General features: G+C 36.4%; 1 long non-coding RNA gene across 3 annotated transcripts; it reads right to left on the bottom strand.

Annotated features, from left to right (window-relative positions):
- Nucleotides 1-940: 940 nt before the first annotated feature.
- Nucleotides 941-27,054, bottom strand: LOC137858232 (uncharacterized). 3 transcript variants are annotated; one of them, XR_011097584.1, is made up of 10 exons: nt 25,037-27,054; nt 14,645-14,781; nt 12,751-12,979; nt 10,749-10,911; nt 9,508-9,701; nt 8,927-9,101; nt 7,438-7,542; nt 6,630-6,727; nt 2,910-5,369; nt 941-1,054 (listed from the first exon to the last, which is right to left on the bottom strand). It is a non-coding gene; the product is annotated as an uncharacterized lncRNA (long non-coding RNA). The 3 variants fall into 3 exon arrangements; XR_011097585.1 differs by having other exon boundaries at nt 6,630-6,703; XR_011097586.1 differs by lacking the exon at nt 6,630-6,727.
- Between the last annotated feature and the right edge of the window lie 102 nt (nt 27,055-27,156).

The raw sequence follows: 27,156 nt of genomic DNA, 5'->3' as shown, positions 1-27,156 counted from the left end.
TAAAGAATCTTTAAGATTCTTTAAAGATTCATAAAGAATCTTTAGGAAACAGGAAACATGGACTTTTCTTTCTTTCTTTCTAAGTAAAGGCTTCTCAAGCCAAAACTCACTCTCATGTATGGACTTTCCTAACTCTCAAAAATTTTCATATATTTATATACCATTATAGTTGTGCATTTGCCCCCCCCCCCCCCCCTTTTTTTTTTTCCTTTATTTTCTTTTCCTTGTGATGAAGTCAGGTTTTGGCTTGATGAATTTGGTAGCACACTAAAGAGTCACTGGTACTTGTGAAATAGTAGGCATTTTGTAGCATCATACTTAAAAAGCCTGATCCTTCTGCTATCTTTTTAGCTACAATTCAGAAATAGAAATATTTTATTTCCAGAAATGAAGGTTCAATACACCCTGTTGAAATGAAAGTGTTTTAAGAAGAAACATGATATCTAAGTAATACTTAGGTATTACTTAAGGTGCAAACAAAGCATACAAAGGCAATGTAGAAATAGGACAATATGAACAGGTACTTTGTCCACCAGAGAAAAAGGACATGCAGGTAAGAATTTTTTTTCCTATTTGAATGAGCAGTTCATATTTCCTGTCTTGAGGGGCTTTACTTTTTTTGCATTCTCACAATAAACAGATGCATCCAATTTTGAGGACTGAAGGAGTGCATAAGTTTTAAGCAAAGCCATCAGCTGTTACTGATGTTACTTTCTTTTCAGTATTTAGTTTGGAAGATTATATGAGAGAACTGAGGACTTACTTTAGGTAAAATACCTCTTCTCCCAGATTGAGAGACATGTGATTCTAACTGAAGTCACTGGCTCTCAAACAGATCTTCAGATTAATGTTGCATGTTCCAGACACATATTCAGATCTATTCATGTAATAAATTCCTGTCCTCTACTTTGACCCTTCAAAACTTCTAGGCAAACATTCATTTACCAAATGTTCTTGATTCCCTTTGCTGGCATTTTGATAGCTGCACTAAAAGGAGACGATCACAGGAATGAGCAGAGCTGCAGTCATCAGGGTGGGCGTTAGCCACTCAGCACTAGAACAAGAGACAACTTTGCTTCAATATCTTAAAGTTATTTTAAAGCCTGTGCACATCAGATAAAGAGCAGCACTGCCCTGAACCATGAATTGAGCACAACCTCTTTATAATCTTACGGGAAACTTAACGTTGCAAGGATTTAAAGGAAATGTCTGGGAAGGGATTCAAGGGAGGACAATGGATAGTGCTCTGGTATTCCTGATGGCCACATTCTCTACAGGACAGATAACAAGGCTACCTTCATTACTTTCTGACCCCAGTGAGAGAACACCAACAACCTCAACTTTCATTTACCAGCCATCTTTTCTTTTCAGAGACTACTCATCTCTTTAAGCAGAAGTCCAGACTAAATAAACTTAAAGTGATCTAGCAAAAATTCTGAAAGACATGACAGATATCCAAGCTCATGCTTTTCATACCATACAGAAAAGCTTGAACTTGGATGTAGTTTCACTGACCGCTTCCTTCACAGAAAATTCTGTCCAAAGGCTTAAGCAATCTGCTGACTGCAAAATGATCAACACATAACTTTATAGGATAGTCCGGAATTTTCTTCTCCAATATTTGACATGGACATGTAATTTGGCTTGTGTATGGTTGTAAATTAGCCCTCAATTACTTCAGATATTAACATATCCATGGCTTGCCAAAGGCAGGCTATGTAAAGTCCTGCAACTGTTTGCAATCTGCAGTAAGAAAAATTGGTACACGCATTAAAAAATACTGTATTTTCTTTAAAGAGATAGTCTCTTCCTCAAAATACACACAGCATGGAATCTAGGCAAATGAAGGATAACTACCAAGAGCTTCAAGAAATTCTTGCTCAAGCAGAAGCTCTACATATTAACTTGCTACTTAAGTGTTTGTTGGTTAACAGCCAGAGCTCCAAAATACCAATTTTAAGCCAAAAACAAACCAAACAACACAAAAGATACCAAGCCCTTTTAGAAATTATTTGACAAATTTCCACCACTCAAAAGATCAAGAAGCACATATTTACTAACAAGGTTTACAAAAAAGCCACCTTCATCAGACAGTGAAAATTAGCTTTGTATTTTACAGTTTTAAATATAACTTCTGTTATTAGACATGATAAATTAGATATAAAAAAAATACTTAATTTCCTTTAAAATGTAGGTAAAGATAAACTGGCTAAAATGTCTGCTTTCCAAACAGCTCTGAAAAGCTTTTGAGGCCTTTCACCTGAGAGGGGCAATAATCCTCTTCCTATGCTCTGCAGTCACATGCAGTTCTAACTACTCAAAATTATCTCTATCATTTTCTGAGTCACCAAGCTGATCCTCCTAACAGGTTTCTAATTTTGATTAACCAGACAATATAGGTTTCAGCAAAACGTGTGTATTACTCCATTTGTCTTTGCTCACACTTTTCTGTCCAATTCCACAGTAACAGTATGCGAGCTTTTCCTGGTCTAATTTATGAACGCTGTCTAAAGGTAACGGTAACATAGCTATGGCAAGGATTCAAACTTCAGAACACTTGAGTCACTCCTTATTCCCAACATGCCACCTTCTGAGTACTTTGATACATTTATTTATTTTTTTTTATTGAGTATGGGACTGTGAAAGCAGATGACAGATGTTTTAAAAGTAATTAGGGGAAAAAAAAAAAAAACAAAACCAGTTATCCTTCTCTTTTTCTTTGTAGTAATTCTCTAGAGAAAGCATGAAGAACAAGAATGTGCCGGTGAAGAGACAGATGACAGGACTGATCTTCAGAAGCCAACAAGATACATAGACAGCATCTCCATGTACCAGTGTATCAAGAAGTACTGGTGAATTACAAAGGCATCTCTACAACACAGGAAGATCTCTTAAAGAACAAAAGTTACCTGGAAGACATGGGGTTTCATGTCCTCTATGCTGCTGGGACATGCTTGTATTTAACAAAGAAAGAGACACTACAAAGCCAAGTCCTGTAACAGACATAAGCATTTGATAAATCTGTCTTCTTTACCCATGTGGATTTGCAGCAGGAATTATTGAAAGAAAAATAACACAAGACAGATACTACAGAAGCTAAGGGCAACTAAAAAAAAGTTTTTGTATATAGGCACATCTATCTAAGCATAACCAACATAAACCAATTATTTCTCCAAGACTTATAAACTTAGATCATTTCACTATTACCTGAGTATTTGTTTCTCATATGAAAAAGAAAAAAAAAAGACTAAGAATTATTCAGTAACATTTAGATACATCATAGGTAAATATTGGCTTTTCTCACACCAGCTTAAAAGGAAGTAACACCCTTAAAGTTACAGCATGAAGTGGCTACTATGTAGTTTCAAACATCAATATCAGGCCTTAGAATTTCTATAGTGAAAAGCAATACTAAACTTTAATGTACTCATGTCTTTAATAAAATATGTTTACTGTATCTTTTCTTCTGCCTACCCCAGAACAGCATGTTAGCTATGTTTGGTTTTCATTAGTTGACTTTACTGAATGTGATTACACTCAATCCAATTCTCCATCCCCATATAACTTGGGATTTTATACAATAAAATTCTTACTATTTAAAAAAAATAAACTTTAAATACAGTAAGAATTGGCTACAAGCCTTACCTGCAGTAGCATGGCTTAAATCAAAATATTTTCATAATTTTAGTGCAAATCTCTCGCTTTATCTGTGCAGTTAGATATGTACCTTTTTATAGGCATGCCAGTCAATTTATATTTGGACTTTTAAAAACACTTAGCTTATTATCTGTTTCTTTCAACATTGTAACATGGTTCACTTAGTCTTCACCATGTGGACACCAACTGATTTGAGGTAATACATATGGCAGACATCCCACATAGACATCTGCATTAAAAATGGCAGAAAATATTAGCACAAAATGTAAACCATCTTGAGTTTATATATCCGATCTATTCTTGAGATACTCTATTAAAAAGGGAATTTGCCTTTCAAGAGTATATCTGAATCATTTTAAAGTTTTAATGCCAGTCCAGAAAAATCAGCACATTGATAAAGTAGGAGGAACAATCCCCAGTCTATGAGTTTTCCCTGTCCATTTTAAAAGTGTGGATATGAATTCATTTAAGACTTGAGCAAGTGGTTCTTTCTTAGAAAAATCTCCAAATTAAAAAAACAAGCAATAGGAGCTGAGTAACGCAGACTCTAAAACTAACAATTCAGGAATCACAGCCTCAGAGGGCTTGATCATTTTCATTCCTTTCCATTTATGTGAGAAAAGAGGTGCTCTACTTTTCTCTGGAAAGCAGATGGCTTACTTATCTCTTGTCCACTTCTACAAACCAAACTTTTGTTCTTTATACAGCTTAGTTGTGTCCAGAGAAACAGCTGAATATCTGTGGTAAATTTACTCCAGAAGCTCGGTCCTGTAATTTCTTTATGCAGACCAAACCCACCAGGAATGTGAATTCAAACTTCCACAGTTGAATATGAATATTTTACATCACAGTGACACCCTTCAGCCATAGAGTATGTCGTCTCAGTCTATAAGTTTTTAAACATTAACAAAAAAATAATACTGAAGGGATACAAGTCACAATCTTATGAGTTACACAGATTTTCTGATCAATTTTACAACTAGCATTTATTCAACAGTGCTATAGAGTTTCTCTCTAAATTTGGACAGGACAAAAACCTCAGGTAAAGCTTTTCAGTTGAAATACTAACAGCTGTTTCATTAATGTCAAAGCCATACAACCAATTTTCAGCAAGCTGTGTTTTTATTTTAAGGTGGCATTTCTGTCACTCAAAACTTTGTTGTCATTTTCCAGAATAAAGAGTTTCACAAAATCATACTGGAAGATTTATTTTCACCCATTCAAGTGGAATGTAGCAAATGTAATACTCCTAAAATACTATGTTTTGCTCAACTGACAGTCTAAACCACAGTTTCCATGTGACTTGCTGCTCCAGGGAGAAAATATTTTACCAATTACTTCTGCATACATCAAGTATGCATGTGTCATCAAGTTAGAGAACAAGGTTATTTTTGCAGGTATAAGTTTGAAAGTAACACAAGGACAACAAAAATTCCAAGGCCTGATATTAATGTTAAAGACTATTGAAATTCAGAAGAAAAATATTATTAAACAGTGTAATTTAACATGCCTGTTGGAGAATCACAGAATCATCTTCAGAAATACTATAGGATTTTCCAACAAATTTTCTTCAGAATAACAACTTTCTTCTCCTTTTTCATTACTACTATTTGAATAGCTAATACTCTTGGTGTTGCTGTTTCTGCTTTCATCACTTTTTTCTTCATCATCTTCACAAATGGGGACATTTGCAGGTTCCAGTTATCCTTCTGCTATAAAAATACATAAATTTATTCTTTGTTGTACTATATTTTGTATTAAAGAAGTTAAAAGGAAGCAAGTAAGACAATTAGTTTCACCTATTTTCAATTAAATCATTTAATACCGATTAACCCTTTCTAGCAAATGAAGAAAGCTCTGCAATGATTGTGTGTCAGACTGCAGAGTTAAAACTATGAAGTCAGCTTGTATCCTGAAATGTGCTGTGACCACTTCACTCTTGGAATAGGCTCAATATAGCCCTAAAATCTACACAGCTGGTCACCAGAATATCTCTCATTGAGGGGTGGAGGGGAATGCTCAGATGAATTAAGCCACTGTTTAAGCTTCTTTGTTGTTCCTGTTTCCTGTAGCTACATAACAGCAAGAGAATGGGAGAAGATTCCTACTCTTTTCTCCTCCTTTCCCCTTTGCCAGGAGTCTTTATATGCTAAAATATACAGGACTAGGAAGTCCTGATCATGAGTAAGTAGTGTAAGCTAATGTTAATATGGAAGGGAAGAAAATGCACATCTAAATGCACATCTAAATCTAAAAATGCTTTGGAGTATCCAGAGATGTCTTAAAGTAATCTTACAATTCTCTCCTTTTCATTGCAGTATATTACAGAACTCTGAGGGACTTCCCTTAAGGTTAACGCCTTTCAGCCTAATACCCATTTGATGACAAACGCGGCTAACACTTCAGCACAATTCAACCACCTTAATCACAGGTAACATCTCAGATCATCATCAGCCTTCTTTTTGTGAATCTACTGAGTTCCCTTACTTATTGTTATATATTTGCTGCTGGAATTTTCCTGCCCAACTGCTAGGAATTTTTCTTGAGTGCTCCTCTTCCACTTCAGTGCAGGGTGAGCCGAATTAGTTCAAGGTCTAAATCAATGCTATGGACTAAAGTAGTTTACACTATATTGACAAAGATAAGGGGAGCTCACTTGGCCCATTCTACCTGTTCTGAGTTTAAGAGATGGTTTGCAAATTCATAAGAAGGTTTCTGACTCCTTCCTTCTTTAATGTACTGTAAAATGAATACTTGCAATTAACAACTAGAAAATATTTACTCTGGCATTTTATAGCCCAAAGTAGCCTATTTAAATCTAGAAAATCTAGATTAATACAAATATTTTCTCAATTACTGGCTTCTAAAACACAAAGTTGGGTTTCTATTATTACTATAATTCACCGTATTTATCTGTGAAAGGCAAAAATGTCTCTACAATAAAATAGTGTAGCTGTGATTTGTAAACTTACTCATCAACACCTTTTCTTCAAGAAGTAGAAAAAACTGCTTGGCCTCAGCATTTTCTGGTTCACAGATCAGAACTCTAATTTAACAGCATAATATATTACTAACATACATATGATGACAAAAATAAATAGAAAACCGGAAATAAGGCTTTCATTTATGGTTCATGAAAGTGCAATTATACAAATGAAGAATTTTACATACACACATATCAAAACGGTCCATTCATAACTTAAAGAGTGTCAAGCCTATTGTTATAAGCTCTGCTCCCAGGTAGCACCATAATTTTGATAAAGTGACTATGATGCAAAAAAAGTATTCTCAGTTGATATTATTAGTAATTTTGTATGAAAGTCTAGAATTAGGATGGGAAAAAGACAAATTACATTTAAGAGTAATAATGTCATAAGAATAATAAACACAGAAAATCAGATAACAGGTTAAAAATCTGAAAGAAACCCCCAAACAGTAAGACATGAAAAAGCATTAATATTATTTTCCATACCATGTGCATGCATAAACCATAAAGTGAGAAAAACCTATGTAATTACAAAATTTTACCTGAAAGAATAATCTCCGTATTTTCCTTAAGAGACAACCTCCCTCCCCTACCTAATCTCTCTTCTTTTTCAGAAGTACCATCTTTCCTCTTACAGTCCAATAGATATCTAATTGAATTCAGACTATATTAGGATCTTAACATATACTTAGCTTTGAAGTTTTCTGTTCTGATAACATACTCGAAGGAGTACTATGTCTGGAATTTGTGTACTTTTCCTCAGTTATGCAAGTTGGTCCAATAAAAGACATTACCTCTGCCATTGCACCAGGCTTATGTTTTTAGTTCATCACCAATATAAAAATGCTTCCACAGGAGTCATTCCCACACTTCTTTTTTCTTGCTGGCATGACAAACACCTAATAGCATAATGGAAAAAGGAATACATCCAGCAAAAATGTCCAAGAAAGACTCTATCCACAATGGCCTTAATTTGCTGATTAGATGTTTTTTTTTCCTTGGGAGTAGAAATTGAGATTTAAATCCCTGAAAGCAAAAGGAACTAAATTGGAGTCTGTTGAGATAAAAAATAAAACTTTCACTGACTTCCTCTGTAGAATTTCTTTACACTGGCCAAGTCTTATTGTCTGGCATATAAAGTTATTGATGCTAGCAGAATTTCAGACTCACCAGCTTCAGAAAACACAAACTTTATTTTGACAGAAGTTATTCTGTAGTGTGTCAGCCATTGGATGTTTGTTCCATGTTAGTCTAGCTAGAGGGCATCCACCACGTATTTATGGAGCTGTGTAATGCACTGGTAAAAGCCAAATGTTTTCTTTTTGTTGCTATATAAAAGACTATTCTCTACAGAGCTATATTCAGGAGATAACAGAACTGAAAAACATGTTTCTTATAGTCTGAAGTATGTTTACAGGCAAATGCATTACAGAGATAAGCACTCATCCCAAGGGTGAATACTTCTCCGTAATGCCAGATATAAACAGGTGCCAGGATGGTATAGTTAGACCTGAGGAAAAACATTATTTTGCACAACTGAGCTGCACAACTATTGCTTATAACATCTACTATAAAATAACCCATCACAAACATCTCATTTGATTAGTCATACCCTAATATATATATATATATAAATAGTAAAAATTACATAATTTTTCACTTAAGTTATCTGTAATAGCCACAGCAAAATAATACATCACTATGTAATAATCCTACAATAAATATTTTCTACAGACAAATGAGTTGGTTGAGAAATGAACACATATGTAACACACGTATTCTGAAGGACAAACCAGTAGTTCTAGTCATAATGATGCATGAGTAACCTCTCAAAGCTGAAAATCCCTCAGTTATAAAGTACCAGAAAGGAGCAGTCATTTAGCTTGCTACCTTCCTGCTTTCCACACAGCAAAAGAATTTTTCTTACATTTTAACAAGCCTTCTCCTATTATCCATGCTTTACATGGAATATGATGAATAATGAATTTTTTCTTTGCAATTAATTCCAAGGCAACCCAGATCAAAGTTGGGTTCAGTGACAAAAAATGGCTCTAAATTTTAGAACGTGTTTATTTTTGAAGCCATGTCCAGCTGACAGACCCATCCAGTTCAGACCATGTTTTCTCTGGCTGCCCAAGATGCTGCTTTTCTCCCCTCTGTCTGCGCTTACCCTAGGCAATGGCAGAACATGCTGACTGCAGCTGCCTGATCTGTGCCACCAGTCTCTTTGGCAAATCTACTATGTAACAGAAATTCAAGCTGGGATAGAAAATGTCTAATTACCTGCACATCCTGCTAAACCTGCAATTCAAGACTATGGTGAAGGTAGCCACAGAAGTCACTGTGGCAAGATTTCTTGCTCAGCATTGCCGTCAATCACCATCTGTTGACTGACCTCCAAGTGACCAGCCATTGAAATATACTGGATGCTACCTCAGTTTTTTAGAGGATTTAACACCTATTAAAAAACAGGGCAAAATCAGACTTATTTTTAATTGATATTTTAGAGATTTGTCTTGCATGGGAGACACTCATTGTCCAAATCTAAATCCTAAAGTACCTTATATTAAAAAGTAATGATTTTCCACATAGGGAAAACAAAATACATTCTCCTCCAAAGTTATAACACAGTGAAAGTACAGCGTTTTTCAGCTTCTACTGAACGAAGCTAGATCGCATCCAGACTATCATGGCCAAAAAAAAAAAAAAAAAAAAAGAAAAAAAAAGGTTATGATCTGAACTCAAATCCCAAGAAAAAAAGTTCTTTTGCAGACTTATTTCTCACTTTGCATACGTATATAACATTATAACATTTATGATAAAGAAAGCTACACTGAAGTTCTTCCCCCCCCCCCAGGCAGTACCTCACTGGGGCTGACAGCATCATTCTGTTCTTCAACGCACACGGAATGGTGGCAACGGTGGAGATCATTTATTGACACTGCATCCCTCAGCAGTTCCACAAACTTTCCTGAGCTTTAACAGCTCACGGAAGCCTTTCCTTTTTTATGGTTCTTTGAGATCGACATTGAAAACATCCAAGCAATTGAAAGTGCTCCTGTGTTTGTATACAGCAACTATGTTAAAGCATAAGTAATATTTATTTCTGCTTTTTCAACCATTACATTCCCTCAATAATTTGTCATTTGAGGTCTTAAAAATAGGTGAGTATTATCAGTAGCTTCCACAAACACATAATCACCATCAGCATGATCAAATCACACAGTAATTTTGTGGTCAGTTATAAGGGTGCTGAAAACAGTTCTCCAAGAAATAGACCCAGACATAGAAGATTCAGATGTGAACATTCAAGCTACAGCTATAAAGTTTGGAGAGTATGCATCCAGTATCCCACAAGGTTTCTCTTTATTTTTCCAATCCAAACCAGTAACTTTGCAAGAACAATTATAATAGTAGAGGGAGATGACAAAAATTCATTTAAGTACAGTTTAATAACTACCTCAGAGTTTCTGCATAATGGTGCCCACCCTAGAATCATTAAGTGCTTCCAAATGGCACACACCATTTGAATCACCATTTATGTCCAGAAGGGGCATTGCCTGAACAGCTAATAGCGTCTTTCAGTGCTACATTGAGAGCTGAGCAGAGCTGGAAGCTGATGCTTGCTACTTTTGCCTCTTTATGGGTGAAAAAAGTAAGACTGGAGTAAGTTTTTTTCCTGGTCACGATCCTGTTGTTGCTTTGTTACACGTTTAATGTATTTCTTTAATGTGTACCTGAGCAAACTTCAGTTTGGAAGCCCTTGAGGAGTACAAGGTATCGGGGCACATGGAGAAAGTAAGGAAATGTTACACGTCACAGCTTTAGTAAAGTGCACACATTGAATTATGGGCAAACTGTAATTTTTTAGTCTAGTCTGCTTCTCTAGAGTGAATATTCTTTTCAAGATAACCTGCCTGGGAAATCATACAAATGTAATAAGCATTAGGTCTGTAGTCTTAAGGGATACACACATTTCTTGACTGAATAAACCATTTTAAGCTTCACAAAAAACACAGAGGTAATGAAAAACAAAATCCCATTCTGATGCACTGAAATAATAGGATATCGTGACTTAAAGATTAGAAGTATTAAAAAAGCATACCAACTGGTTTATTTGGCAAGCCCAGAGTTTTCTCTTAACCTTGTAAGGACTTTAGTTTTGGTGGTTAAGTTTTTCAAAGCTGTGAAGCCAACATCAGGTTGAACTTTGCACACATCGATGCCCATAATGAAGTTTCTATTGATGTCGGGGCACAGGATCAGCCCTGGAGAGGCATTTTCACAGTATTTTTTTTAAATTACTGTTTCTAATTATAATGTCCTTATGTATTCTATACAAAATATGTTACACTTCTCTATCCATGTTTTTCTATAGGAGTGATAATAAAAACAGTAAAAACAATTATAAGACTAGTCACAGAACATGAAGATGTTGAAGTTCCTATAATGCAGCTTACACATTTTTATAGTATTTATTTTTTATTTGATTTAAATAACAATGGTGCCAAGTGAACCACGGATTAAAGAGTTCATCCATGTATTTCCAGTCTTTCAAAATTAATTGGATGACAAATGATTGCATTATCGAGCTCTAATTGCTCAAAAAAGCATGTAATAGATCAGCTGCAAAACCAAAGACTTCTTTCTATGGCACTGCTTGAATTGATTCAACAGCCACTTTTGAAAAGCAAATACAAAACAGCTGTTTCACATTTGGTTAACCTGATGCAAATTTTGTTCCTTATCTCTGTGATTTCTTGAACTTGAAGATGGTGATCTGTTTAGGAGTTCCACTTCAAATATGCACTACTGAACTGACCAACCCCATGCTTACTTAGATTTTCTTAATTGGGTAACAAGTATTTTAAAACAAGTGTTTTAAAAGTTTAAAATTATTTAACAATTTAACTTTTAGTTCCCAGATATATAATTTTTAATTGTGCATATCTGTTTACTCACAAAACAGAAAAAGTAACTTTAAAAAGTATTAATTTTCTATTTAGCATATGGCATTACTAAATTCATTATGCTACGATTTTTTTTTTTTTTTGCAATTTTAATACAAATCCACAGAAAGATATAAGCTGAAACTTTGCCACCATTTCATCATCTACGTGGATATTCAGAGCAATACAATTTAAAATATCATCAATAGAATATCTAAATGAGAAAAGAAACAAACCGTTGGCATAAAAGAGGCATATATTTAAGTGCTGGAGTAAGCTGATGCTTACACTCTTAGTCTCTGTCCTTTTTAAACAATTGTGCCTAGTAGAAAATTAAAAGCAAACAAACAAAAAACTGCATTAAAAAATTTTTAACACCAGACTATCAGAATTGGTCCAAATAGACATGCAACATCAAAACAAATTGATTTTATTTTATTTTTATTTTTTAACACTATGGGGACCACATGATTTTACCCAGAAACAGTTACTGAGGCAATTTCCTGATGTCAACTCCTAACTCAAAAAAAGAAAACAAACAAACAAAGAACACAAAGAAAAACAGCCAGGACTTTCCCAGTATTTTCTACAAGCTCATGAGGTGGGCTTCTTCCCTGGGGCCTCCATCTCTAGCAGAAGAAATCCATCCAGCAATGCACTGACGCACATGCTCTCACTCTATCCCATTATGTAAACAACCACAGTACGTACTTACGTCCTATTGAGATCACTGAAACTTAAATGTCTGCTTAAATCAATTTCTCTGTGGATTCCTTAGTAAGCAAACCACATGAATGCTGCTATTATGCTCTTTAACATTTATGAGGTGCTAGAATTTGTAATTATTGTTTCCAATGGCCTTGATTTTTCCACTGTTAGCAAACCACCAGCACAGACTGATTATGTAGTACTAGTGGATCATCACAACAGAGCAATATAGAACAAATGTAAAAATGATTCAAAAAATGTGTCTAATGAACACTCTTCATCGTCAGAGAAACAAAAAATTAAGCTCCTATGCTATGAGTGCCACATATCTTACCCTAGAGCCATTTAAAGGTCTTACTTTCTATGTCTTCTAAAAAAATACAATTGAGTCTACAATAAGTATGTCACACCCTGCATCCACACCTTGGACAAGAGCAGTTCAAAACTCACCTGGGAGAGAAGGGACAGCATACAGCCCCTCCTTGTCCACTGAACTATGGCTGGCATTCAAGGAGAGGCAGTGGGAATGAAAGTGCTACAGAGGTTTAGTGGAGCTGTAGGCTGCACTGTGTCTTTTCCCATCTGGCAGATCCCAACCAGGTAACTAAGCAGGGCTGTGCGACGATGTGTGACTGTACAATAGGGTTGCTCTTCAGTGTGTGAGGAGGAACAGCAGTCTCTACAATAAAGAGACACACAGAAAGTTATTGTGAATTCAAAATGAAAAAGATTAATTGCACTTACACAAGTACCTAACCTAAAAAAATCCTCCATCAGCTACAGAAAAAAACAATCAAAAAACCACCACAATATTTTTTCCTTAACTGTAACTACAGTGTCAGTTATGCAACTATATAAAATTATATATAAAATTTGAATGTAAAAGTTTCAACAAAATTAAAGGAAAAAAACCCTTAAAATTTCATACATCACAAAAACGATGCCAAGAGCAGCAAGTATCCTACTTAACCTACTTCGCCCTTCAGAATGTGCATTTTTTATTATAATTCTAATTTGGTCCACTGGGTGGATTGCTCCTCTTTTATCCACTAGGTTTGGTCAAATCAGGGCAATACAAGAACCACTGATGCATGAAATGATAGGTCAGTGTAACCTTGTCATGGAGTAACATCCCTGCAAATCACAGTAAACAAATAAAACAATTCATTTTATATGCACAGGGTTTTAGGCATAAATTTCAAAAACCTGACGTAGGAACATTCTTACTTCAAATATAATATATTGCTGCATACTACTATATGAAAAACTGATTTAAATAACTTCTTAACAAACAAGGGGAGAAATTTACAACTAAGCAGTAGTTGTAGCGGCCATTAAAAAGTCCCCTTGAATCACCACTGGCTGCAGTGGCCATTAAAAACTCCCCTTCATCCACCACTGGCTATTCCCAGATAAGTATACCTGATTTCTTCTTATGATCTTTGTACAATGAAGGCTTTGTACAAACTTTTGCAATCAAGATGTGTCTTTGTTTTCTTGTCTGTTACAGATGTCTCTAGAGTAGGTTCATCTAAACATGAGGCACAGTACTTTTAGCACAACTTTTACATGTAACAGATTTGGTGTTGCAATGTGTATTTTTCTTTTTAATTAGTTTATCATGCCAAAGTTAGTATTAGATTGTTAAAGTTTCCAACCGTTTAAAAACAGATTTGTCTTTTAGATGATTAACGATCATATAAGAACTTTGTAAGACAAGTATAAAGGTAGTCAAAAACGGAACTACCACCCCAGTAGTCCCATACTAAGACATCATCCTTTAAATTCTATTAGAGATATTAATGTGTGGTTTTATTCTTAAATAAAAAATAATAATAATTTATTTTCCTCTGCTGTGCATTGCTAATAATACAAGACCTGTTTTTAAAACTTTCAAAATAAGCTACATATATGTTTGTGTGAACGCACACACATAGACAAAGGGTGGAAAACACAACTTACAAGGTTGGCATTGTGTGCTCACACTGTTTTTAGACAGTGGGAATTAAATACTTTTTTTATTAAAAAAAAAAAAAAGTATTTCATTCCTACTCTCCTCCCTTTCAGAAAAACACTATTTCACTATTTTATTTTTTTTTTCTAGTTAATTCAGTAACACTGATCTTTGGAATAAGTTATTTTATTCCAAATTTCTTACATAATCAGAGCTCATAATCACTGAACACAGACAGTGGTATTACAACACACTAAATATTGCTTGATGCTATCACTTTCACTAACAACAAATACAGGCAGCATGGCTCTTGGATTGAATCTCTCAGCTTTCCAAGTGGAAATTTAAAGAACCCAAAACACCATTTAAAAGCACAAAGGTGGCACATACTTTGATTAATATTCTTTTTGCTAATATGATGGGGGATAAGTTGAATATGTGTGGAGAATCCAACAGTTCTAATGTTTCCCTGTTCTAAAACAATGGATGAATAACAAGTATGAAGCCATCCTGGAATTTTAGAAAGTCTGAAAAAAATAAAGAAATAAAGGCAAATTAAAAAGTGCTATGTAACCAGAGGTCCATTAAGTCATTTTAAGGACACGAGTCTCACATACTCAGCAGAACAGAGAAATGGGGATTCTGTGGGCCTGTAGACATCTAAGGCCCATGATTTTCCACGACTGAGGACTCTTGGTTTGTGCACATTCTCTATCTAACTAAATCAAACACACACACAAAAAAACACACACACACAAAAAACAAACAAACAAACAAACATGAAGAAACACAGTTTAGATATTCTAACCTACACACTGCAGTACCACCAAGACACATCTGCCCAACGATCTAACTGGACCCTCTTTATCTTAAAAAGGTTTGCTGTATGCAACAGCTGTATAGAGGACAAACTATGTCTACTGCTGAGTATCTAACGCATACTGAAAGGCTGAGTTTTGTTTTTGTTTTCTTCCCTTCCTAAAACAATTTTAGGTAGCCATAGGGATACTTTTCTTAATTAAAAAGTATTTCATTTTATAAACAAACAAACTATTTTAAACTTAAAGAATCAGTGAATGGAAAAAAACTTGCATATTTTAAGCATTATCTAACTTAAACATGTATGTAACACACAGCTGCATAATTTAACATGAAAATATAGATCAAAATAATTGTAAAGTCTGAAATATATTGTTTATATTTATACATTTCACAGAGTAAAGAAGTGTTGGAAACAGGTGTTGAAAATATTCCATTTTTCATGTGGGAGATGAGAGAGCACACATGCTGCTCTCATGATAGATATCTCAAGTAGGGTACTCCTGTTAGTGCAATTTTTCAGAAAGTGGACATGTCAACTACACAATTTACACAGTAAAACCCAGAGACAGGTCTATGCTACAATGCCATTATTAGTTTTCATCAGGGTCTGTCTGGCCACACAAAAGACAATATATTAATATTCTTAATATTTCTTAAAAACACAAACCAAAAATTCAAAACAAAAATATAAGACACTAAAATATGTCACTTATGCTCTTATATACTAATAGGAAACACACTTGCCCCTGTTTTAAGAAAGGGCTTGGAAATTATAAGCTCTTTACTTATCTGTTATCTATTAATCTATTATCACAGATAGCTCCTATGAAAATACCATCTGGACTGATCAGTTTTGGCATTCTAAAAAACTGAAGAAGAAAAAATTAATCAAGCTTGGTCACCATATCCATTATAAAATCAACTCGAGATATATGAAGGCTCCTATGAACAAAATCAGTTGGTTTTCCATTAACCGTAGCCTGAAAAGTCCTATGATGCAGTACCTATATGCCAAAAAAAAACACTGATAACATTCAACAAAAAGATCTGGAACTCATCTGGATCAAAAATAAAGCTATTATTTTGTAGTCAGTGTTAAGGATACATAAATTTTCCTAGAGCATGCAGATCAGAAACTCAGTAACAAAAAGCAGTGTTCCTCAACACGCAGTAGCTGTGCATCCTTGAAAGCAAGAGCAACGTCTCTGCTCTCCTTGCCAGCACTGGCATTTGTAAATGTTTTTCCCTTACCACTATCTCACTTTGAAGCAGCCAAAGCAAGCCGTATTTCAGTTGCTGGGTTTTGGCCTAACCTCACAGAAGGCACACAGCTGTCAGGAAAGCACAATGTTTTATGTTTGAATTCCACTGAAGGGCCAGGCTCTGCTCCCTTAAAAGTCAGAGAAAGTTTTTCCTTTGACTTAATTGGGAGCAGAAAGAGGTCCCAAGTAGCAAGTTTCTTCAACAATGTGCCTATTTCAGTGGAATAAAGCGACAGGCAAAAAACAGGCCAGCAGGGAAGAATACCAGTGCTACCACCTGAGAAAGTGGCTGAAATCCAGGCTAGATCTCATTGACATCCCAGATGTGGTCCTACTTAATCTTCTGACAACAGATAGCAAATGCCACTGAAACAACCATGTCAGCCCAGCCCAGCCCAGGTGCCGAGCTGGTTTCAGTCTAGGGGTCCCTACTGACACTTGTGCCTATGGGCTGCTCCACACATGACAAGACCTGTCCCATGACGAGCACCTACAGCAGTGCATGCATGCGTTCAGCCTGCCACCACAGAGCTGAACCCTTCTCCTGCACCTGGTCCTAAGCTCAAGGAGCTGTCACCACTGCCCCGTGCCTGCTGCTGCTGCCCTTAGCTCGTGCCCTGAGCATTGCGGTTACCCTGGAGCCCCGAGCCCCTGCCTCCCTTTGGTGCCCTGCAGCAGGAGATTTTTCAGCTGGCTGATGCCATCTGGCTCTGGTCCACACATGGCAGGGGATTGTTCAGGAGTAGGAATGAGCAGCACAGGCGGAAGAGGGGGAATTAAAAAGAGATAGGATTAACTACTTCAACTGACTGAAGCAGCACAGGCTCTGAATGCTGAACCACGTGTCTTACGACATGGATCCCTCAACTGCAGTGTACAGGAAGCTCACCAGATCTTACGTACTGCCTTGGAAATACATATACACACACATGGAATCATAAAGATGTGTTAGGAAACTTATCAGAGAGAAACGAAGTATCAGAAGGGCTATCCCCTTTCAAACATTAACATCCTAGCTGTTCTCATCTTTTTGTTTCACGCAATAAAGGAACAAGATAAAAGTCAGGACTATCTGCTTGTCAAATCACATTTCATTCTTTTAAATTAAATCAGCTTTCATGTTATACAAGCCTACAAAAAGGTTTTGAAAGCTGTAAACCCATACATTTTAACTGTTTTAACTCCGAAGTTTTCCACTAATGGGAAAAAAGCTTCAGGCTGCGCGTGCCAGTGGGGGGCTGCAGTGGCACCGCTCAGCCCAGGGACACCCTGTGGAGCGTGGCCATGTGTGGAACATCAGTCTCGACACCGATTATTGTTATTATTATTAATTATTATTATTAGGAAGTTGAGGAAGGCGGATCTGCAAAATGCGTTCCTGCCCACAGCAAAGAGCCGAAGCTCCCTGGCCGCAGGCAGGCCGCTGACCCTGCTGACTGCACCTCAGCAGCACGGGCCGCAAAGAGGTGGCCGGGCCCCATGGGCAGCCCGTGGCCCTACCCGGCATCTGCCGCGCTCCCTGGAGGAGGGGAAAAGGCATCACTGAGCGCAATTAAATCCCCTCAGCACCAGAGAAAACTGAAATGGACGTAAACACAACAGCTCCTTCTCAGCGAGGGTATCAGCTAGGCACACAAACAGCTATCTACAAGCACTGCGGGCCTGCAGAGTGTAAAGCCGTTCGTAACGGGATGAGACAAATCCGTGAAGGATCAGTGTGTCGCGACTATTGAACGCAACAAGCTACATCCAATTCCAGCTCAGGAAGTTCCCGGAGCACTGTTCCCCAGAAGCTGAGAGGCCATGCCCAGGGGAATATCTATTTAAATATGCTTTGTTTTTAATCCATTTTCCTTAAGCATCTGTTACTGCAAAGCATGCTCCTAGGTTAAACAGACCTGTGGTCTGGCTCATGATGGTTATGCATCTCTGTTACACTTGCCCTTTCCCCTGAGAAAACCATTCTGAGCTTCTCCATTCCTGCTTGCCGAAGGAAGCTGTGTGTGACAGTACCTCTCCAGTGATTATTTGGCTGGGTCTCAGGGAGCGTGCACCTTCCTTAAGATCATGGCCCACCCTACCACCACCCAAGAAAAGGCACAGCCCTGAAATTATTTTAAACAGATGCAGCTAGGATATCGTTAAACCTTTCCTGAGAGGATTACCTTGGAGTGGGTAAAATATACTGACCCCAGGGGCATGAATCAGAGCCCTGCTAAGAACTCAGAAAAAGCTGCATCCTGGTTAGGTAGAGTTATTAAAAACCTATTAACTGAGGCCTAAGACCTGAAGGAGGCAAGCTGCAACCCTAATTAAGGTGTTTTGTTGCCACAGGCCACAAAAACTTTGGGGCATTACCTGTGAAGCCAATGTGCGATCTATCTCTGGGCAGATCTTTAGGGCTTACCCTATCTTTTTGTGAACCTACTCAGCCGAATGGTTGCTTATTGCCGTTTAGTTTAAAGTGATTTCCCAATGACAATGAAAATAAGCTTGATATAAGTAAAATTGTGAGAAAAAGTCACTTTACATGTTACAATTCTTAGATTTCTGAACTTAAAAATCCTTGGTATTAAACATCATTACTGTAGCTCTAGATGCATCTCATGCTAACATGCTTTAGTGTTACAGATTAGTTGGTTAGGATTTCCCGATAAGCAATTAAGAAAATGTTCCATGTTTGGGGGAAAAAAAAAAAAAAGTGCTCCTTTCTGTCAGCCCAGCTGCTAAAGACAAATATTTTCTTTTTCAAAATTCTAATTTTGATACTGGATTGTAATTGATGCATAGGAAACTTTTACACATGGAAAGGAGAATAGAGAATCAGGATGGCCACTTAGTTTGCCTCTGACTGATTTAAGACTTCATGGCTTAACCAAAGAGAAGGACATCTCCTGCAGGCAAAAAATCAGATGAGACTATTTTATGCTTTTGATTTACCTTTTTGAATAAATGATGATAGATAAAAGTGATATCACTCTATAAAAAAGCGCTGTGGAATCAGCAGCAAGTCAGGAGGTTTGGTTGCTTTGATTAAGGTTTTTCATGTGGCATTGAGATGGTAGGAACTCAGTCATTTCTGCAGCAAGATTTCATGAGAGAGACTGCTCTTACTGCTTTTGAGATCAAGAGCAATACATTCAGGACATATTAAGGATGGTACATTACATAGTCTATTAGTTTTAAAGGGGTGAGGCATGCCTATAATTGGAGGAAATCTTGGTTGGCTCATTTATCTTATTCTATTTTATAAAGTGTGCTTTGCTCTATGCTGTGTTTTCCTCTTACCCCTTTTAAACAGGAAGGATTTTTTTTTTTTTTTTAATTAAAGAACAAATAATTAACACATAATTGGCACATACTCCATAGGTTAAAACCAGTACAGGCTCTGATGTGATTTAATATCTCAGCCACAGGAGGAGGATGAGGACTGCAGCATCCCTAGACTACTGCTCCCCAGAAGGAATTGTGCATTCAGAGGAACAATTCCTTACCCAGAGGCAGTGGATAACTGCAGCAATTCCCTTGAAGGTTAAAGATTCTTTTGTTAGAGTACCCACTTGATTCACAGATATACTTTTTAAATTATTTTTTTGAGAAAACAGACCCACATCCCAGAGCATCCCACCTCCTCCAGGTTGGCTTGTGTCCCTGTGGGGCACACAAGTACTGCATCTCTTTCTGGACCTTGTGCAGTGAAGGGAAACTCCACATGCCCATACCCTGCTCTGTCTTGCAGATCTGTACAAAACCCACAGGGAATCTAAGCCTGCATCATCATTTTAATTGTTTTTACCAACATCTAAGTTTTGCATCTTTGATAGTGTGTGTATCTTAATTAGGAGCTGTTTCTCAAGTGTATTGAAAAGCAACTGAACAAACCAAATAATTGTATAATTCTAATAACATCATTCCGAGTATTCAAAATATCTAATTGCTGTAGCTTATTAAAACAAGCCTAAACTTACCCTCCTCCTTCCCCTTTCTTGAACATACCAAATGGCAGAAGTTCTAAAATGTAGATCAGAATCCAAATCTGAGTATTACAACTGATAACTAACACCTGTTCTGAAATAAGCCTAGGAGGAATGAATGCATTTAATAAGAAGAGAAATGAGATTCAAATGTACTTCTAATGTATAACGAATGATTTTAATGTAACATACTATTCTGCTTTACTGGGTGTTTAATATTTAATATTACTATAGCTGATTAAAAGTACAGTTCTAATGAGAAAAAGAGTTGACTGGCAAAACTAGAAGGTAATTCCTACATTTAAATCTAAGTGATTTCAATACATTCTAATTTCTGTTTTTAGCTTAGGAACCGTTCTTCATCTTATGTGCCATGGTATTTCAAAACAGTGTAATTGCACACAATGATTTTTGGTGGGATGGGGGGAGAGTGCAAAATTCATAAAGGCAACGCAACAGCTGCATACTAGCACATCCTACAGAGAAGCTTGGGGCTGGACCACAAACTCTTGTGAGCTGTGTGGCAAAACCATGAGGAGTGAATCAGCTAAAGGCTTCTAAAAATTCTTGGTTCTTGTCTCTCCTCTGCATTCAGGGAGAAGAGAAGGGAACTAGGACTCTTTCTTAATGCCAATATTTGTGGCCATAAAATGATTCTATGATTATTATGTTCCTCCATATATGATAGAAAACGTGATTAATGAACTAGATTAATGAACTTCAGGTCTATGCAAATCTCCCCCCCCCCCCCCTTTTAACTTTTACAAGCCCTTACCCTGATGAGAGCTGGGAAAAACAAACAAACAAACAAACAAACAACAGTTCCCTGTAGACTGTCAGGATGCAGAGATCATCTTTAGCTCTGTCACTCTTTGTATATCCAAAGTGTCATGGGGATAGCAGAGTTACAGTTCAAGTGTTCACATGAATTAACTGAGTTGCTCTGGCCAGTTTTAAATAGTGTTACAGGAAACATACTTCCCCTAATGAGATTGCTCACAGTTCTGTTCCCTTTCTAACTTAACTGTTCAAGCACTGAATATACCCTTGATTCCAGTACTTTGCAAGTAGCTTGTCAGTGTCGTCACACAATTTATTCAAGCATTTTATTAAGAAGCTCAGACATAGCCTTAGGTCTCATGTGGGCATTTAAGAAGATTTGGTTAATATTTTGGAAAATACAAAAGTGTAATCTTTGCCTGCTTAAAACTATTTCTTTCTTTCCTTTCAGAGCAAATGAACAGGAAGAAGTCAGTGGAGTCACACTGCTAAAGGATCATGTAATGCTGAGAAGAATAAACCTCCTATATTTGGCTACTAAAGTGAACATGCAATGTCTTGTAACATGCTAAGTAAGCAGATGTCAAGTGTTTGGTTGGTCTTTGCAGGGATCAGCAAAAGCAAAGCACTACCGCTATTCCTGGTCATTCTAGAAAGCAGATTAGTTACATGTAAGTGGGAGAAATGAAGCCATTTCCACACTCCTTCAGGATTAACATGCAGCAGCTGAGAACACCTGACATTCTCAGGCTGTGTTCCCCTTCCTGACTAATCTTTAATGAGGGAATAGTGCGCATTTCCCTTTCCCTTCTTCACAAGTGCATCTTACGCTTACAGAGAGCAGTCTAAACTAAGGAGGAATGTGGCAGTGTGACTGACATCTCCTTTCTGTGCAGATGAGACATCTGCACGTGGAGATCACAGGCGCACCATCTGATCCTGAATAAAGCATGTGGGATATGACCCCAAGTGAAGATATGGGCTTTGGTCTAATAAAATTTCTTTTAACCTGCTTTGTAATTAGAGCCTATTTTGAAAGTGTGCCCCATAATGGCTGGTTCATGTTAAAAAGGAAAATGAAAAATGTTTTTGAGTAGTATAGAGGTTAATGCTGGAAATTTGTTTAAACAGCTCAGAACTGCTACAAGAACAGGGACTTAGAGGTAATAGGAATATATCTTTACAGACAGCCCTACCTTTTAAAAACACATACATGACGTTGTTCCTAATGAAGCTGGTGATGTGGATATTTGTAAACAGAAACATTTAACTTATGACACAATTTAACTTATTTTTGAAAGGAAAAATAATATTCAGATGGGAATCTCCTAAATAAAGTGTTCTTCTTATGTGATCACATAATATTCACTTGGAACATCTCTGTCACTGTCATGGTAGAAGTCTGTGATTCGCTGACATCAGGGTATTTCAAATGTAAAAAAGATTGCCTTTTATTACGGGTCAGGTTGACAGGAAGGGCAAATTGTGATGTTGCCTAAAGTGAGTTACTTGCTCAGTTTTGGCATCAATAGGCAGCAGAGGCCAGTGAGTGCTGCTCTAGAAAAGAGGGATTAAGATGAGCTAGATGGAGGCTAGGGAGTTTCCTACCATAAGGGAGAGTTTATATCATATTAGACTAGAGAGAACAACTACATCTAAACCATAAAAGTCTGTGTTCACTTGAGGAGGAGGTAGACCAAGGTTTAACCATATGATGCCACAGGCACAAGTGTGCCAATCACGAGGAAGGTGGGGGAAAAAAAAAAAAAAAAAAAAGACATCTGCACCCACAGAAGACTACTGTAGATGCAGCTATACAGACAAGACAGCACTTTTGCTGATACCGCTTCTTTTTTAGGCTGGAGGTGAGGAAAAGGTGCAGGAGAGAAAGGGTTACTGTAGTGATGCACAAATTATAATGGCTTCTAGTATACAATATTCTTATATTGGTAAACTGTTGCTTGTTTAGACTAAAGGGGATTAGGTATCATGAACCAGATTATGTTTTCTTTCATAGTTCAGTTATGTTAAAGGATATATATATATATACATATATATATATAATCAAGCCTTTGTACCACTAATGGAAAAACTTGAACCTCTATACAAGGCCTCTGCACTGCTAAAAGGTGCACTTAAGCTGTACTACAGGTACTGATGAGCTCATACCTCAGTAAAAACTCACTGAATGTTGGGAGTGCCTGGCCGCTAGTTTCAGTACTTTTCAGCATGGGACTCACTGTGCAGCCACCTACAGAGGCGACGGCCCCCTACCTCACACCTGAATGCCCTCTAGTAGATACCCGTAACCTTGCTCAGTGAGCATGCAGGGTTTATACACAGCCTTGAACTAGGCTCCCGCTAGAAACACAGCTATGCAGTAATGTAGTCACCAGACCTGCATAAGGAACACACTGGGATTTTGTGTGTACTTAAGTAAATGTCTCCCACAACAAAATTAAGAGATGAGAAGAAAAGCAGGATTGATGACCCCCCAGATTAAAGGCCACATCTCGCTGTCCATAATCTCCCACTGATTCATCACATCACAAGGTCAAAATACGTGTTTTCTTCCTTTTTCATTACCCATAATGAAACCTTTATGACTTCAAATCAGTTGTGAATAAATATTAACAAGGAATAGAAACAATAAAGTTTGTTAAAAGAGCTTGTCATTAAACACAATTCTGCTTATCATTTACTACAATCAAGTCTATTCATTCCATCAGCCCAGGGCTTTGGACCCTCCTTCTCTGACCTGCATGTTAACACTTACCTGATGATTGTGAGCCTAGCTGGTTGTCAGACACTTCCTGGTCCTTGGTGCCTTGGACGCTGTTTGAATGCAAAGTTACTGAAGATACCTGCCAGGCAATCCTTCTGGAGTAAAGCCTTGCTTTGAAGTTCAGTAGTCTCAAAGATAGATTAGGGAGCTTGTGTAGTAAGTATTTTAATAAGTTTGGCAGGAAATTCTAAGAGATCTTTGAATTGACTCCATCATGTGCCAGAGTGGCAGACCACACATCTTTACCAAAGAATTCACAAGGATCTCATAAAAGGTATAAATAGTTGGAAAAAAAATGAAAACAAAAAAGATTCTATATATAGTGAGCCATAAGATCTGAAATTAAGCTAGGCATTATACTTTTGTTTATTGTCACTCAGTACAGAGATAAACTGACAAGATCTGTGAAATCTAACAAGGCTAATTTAAAAGTGCCTAGATGTGCAACTACTTGAATTGAACAATATATTTACCCTAGTTATGAAGTCTTGAGGGGTCTGTCAAAATGCTTGAAATATCACTGAACAGTAGAATGGGTATTTTGCCTGATATAAAAAACCCAAGAGACTAGCATTTTATATTCCCTATTTCTTCAGTAGTCAAGACTAATATTAGATAGGTGAGAATTCACAAATTAAAATCGTTAATTTGTAGTTACTTTAAAACTTAACATAATCCCTTAAAATCTGCAAATAATTAAAAGTTTTCAAAAAGTTACATCTGTAATTTACTATGAAAAGAATAATCACTGTAACAGTTTTAGGAAGGGCATGTTTCTCAATGCAGTTTGAAAAAAAATGTGCAGAGCAGTATTGAGTAGAAACAGAAATTTACAATAGGAAATAAAGCTGCAAAGGTAAGACAACTGGATAAAAAAAATATAGAAACTTATACGAGAAGATTCATTCAGAACAACTGAAAAAATGGTCTAAGATAACTTAGAACACAGGCCTGTATTCTGATGCTGATTTTATGTCCAGTTTCCCATTAAAGTAGAATTCTCAGTATTGTAACTAGTAGACCAAGGGTTATTTTTCCAGCAAAAGCCAGTAATTTTGATATTATAAAAACACATTTTAACATCATAGGATTTAAAAGAAAAACTTTTACCTTTCTTTAAACAAAGGCATCAACACCACATTCTATTATTTTTACTTACCTTAAGAAAGATGCATCTTTCTTTTTACTTTATCTTCTGATGTACCTAGAAAGCAAATTTTTAGTAACTAAATTTTTTATCCTGCATTTTTTGTAATAGTAGTTGAGGAGCTATGAAATACAACGTTATACATTTGTGGGATTACTACTGTGAAAGCCTGGATAGTCAGGACCGAAAGTTGAATCTTGCAACACTGTCTCAGGTGAAAGTCATATTCACATCAACATGAAAACTCTGTTGTGATGAAACCCAAATTAGGGTCACATGATTAGGCCCTTAACTAAAAATAATCTGATGAACACTATATTAAAAAATTATCTGAAGAACTTCTTTTTTTTTCATATTCTCAACTTAACAGTTTGCCTAACTATGAAAGTCACTTTTCAACACAGAAAAGATGCCAAATCTCAAGTTTTAAAACTATATTTTGACTTTTTTTTTTTGGTTGAGATTAATTAACTTGAATTAACTATGAGATGAATTAGTTTATTTGATGTGTCTATTATATCAATGACATTTAAGATTTAAAATTCAGAATTGAATTGACCTTGAACAGCATATGTACTCAAAATGTGTAATTAAAAAGAATATTAATCATTTAATTTTATAAAATGAACAGCTGTTCTAGTTGATTGGAAACAGCTAAAAGTGTAAAATGTATTTTGTGAATGCAAAATTAAAAGTTAATTTTATTATAGAGTGCAATTTGCCAACTAGAAATAAATTCTTGAGATGTAAGCAATATATTTTTGTAACGCTCTACCCATATATCAGAAAGGTCACATGTATATTTAAATGCCATATTACTATAAAAGTTTAACGATTTCAATTGAAAAGCTATCATATGATTTAGCTATTTAGAGATGAATATGAAACAGCTATGATTGATATGCCCTCTTTTTCCAATGAACTATTTAAAAGCTTTAGTAAAATAATGTTTTATTAAATATAAACTGTTACTTTTACTTACCTTGTGTCGTGGACGCCTAATTCTGTTTTTCCATTGCTTTTTTTTTTTTTTTTTAAAACTGTTCTCACAGATTAAGATTTTAATTAGCATTTGACATCATGGATTTTCAATTAAATGCATCTCTCATGACAGATATTTAACTGATTTTGATTGTACATATTTTTAACCTGTGCACTTTCATGCTTTAAATGCAGATATTATACAGACATTATACAAGGTGCAAAGGCTACAACATCAACATGATATACATATATATATATATATATATTTAATAATTTACCACCCTCACTCCCAATATGGTGCTGGCACTATAGCCTGGGATATAGTTATTGGTTAAAGCCTAAAGTGTGGGCCTATAAGTAACTGAGGAAGTGGTAAAGCTGTCAGCGTTTCAGTACAAGTTCTGTCTTGAGAACTGAGTAAGAACCCAAAAGATTCTGGCTAGACCAGTCAACACAGATGCTGGGTATATTCAGTTTGTCATCTAACTGGAGCAGAATCTTTCCATAACGGCCCAGCTTACAAATCACAAAAATTATCTGGCTATTTTCTGCTAGTTACATCTGCTCTACCAGAGCTGTTCTCTAGTTCATACTCGGGCTAACCTTGTGCCAAAACGCAGCCCACACGTTGCTTCACTTCACGTTAATACTTCCTCTTGATCTTGGCACTTAGCAGGGAAAGGCCATTCTCCTGTAGCAACATCCAAATACATTATTCTATCCTATAAGTGGATCTTTTATATTCTGGGATACTCTCATTTCCCCTCTACTGTGATCAACAAAAACACTTTCCATTACTGTTCATTTTAGGTAGGTCTGATCTGTACATAGAACTGAAAGGCTATTTAGTGAAACAAACTATTTTCAAAGCAGTCTTGAATTCTGTAACGTTACATTCTTAATGTAACTTAATCTCAAAGAAAGGAAGGAAGTTGCCCCTGATTGCCAGGAAACATTTTAAAAAGCAGAAACATTATGCTAGATGACATATTTAAGTGTCTGTTGTAACTGGGATGCGTTGTTGTCTCAATGACTCTTTAAAGTGAGAACTTTAAAGAGAACTGGACTGTGTCTGTTTAAAGAGAACTGGACTGTGTCTGTTACTGCCTCCGTTGCTGGTGCTCCTTCGGTATCACTAAATCTCTATC

This window comes from Anas acuta, chromosome 6, assembly GCF_963932015.1.
Source record: "Anas acuta chromosome 6, bAnaAcu1.1, whole genome shotgun sequence".
Lineage (NCBI taxonomy): Eukaryota > Metazoa > Chordata > Aves > Anseriformes > Anatidae > Anas > Anas acuta.
This window is presented reverse-complemented; position numbering and strand designations above follow the sequence as displayed.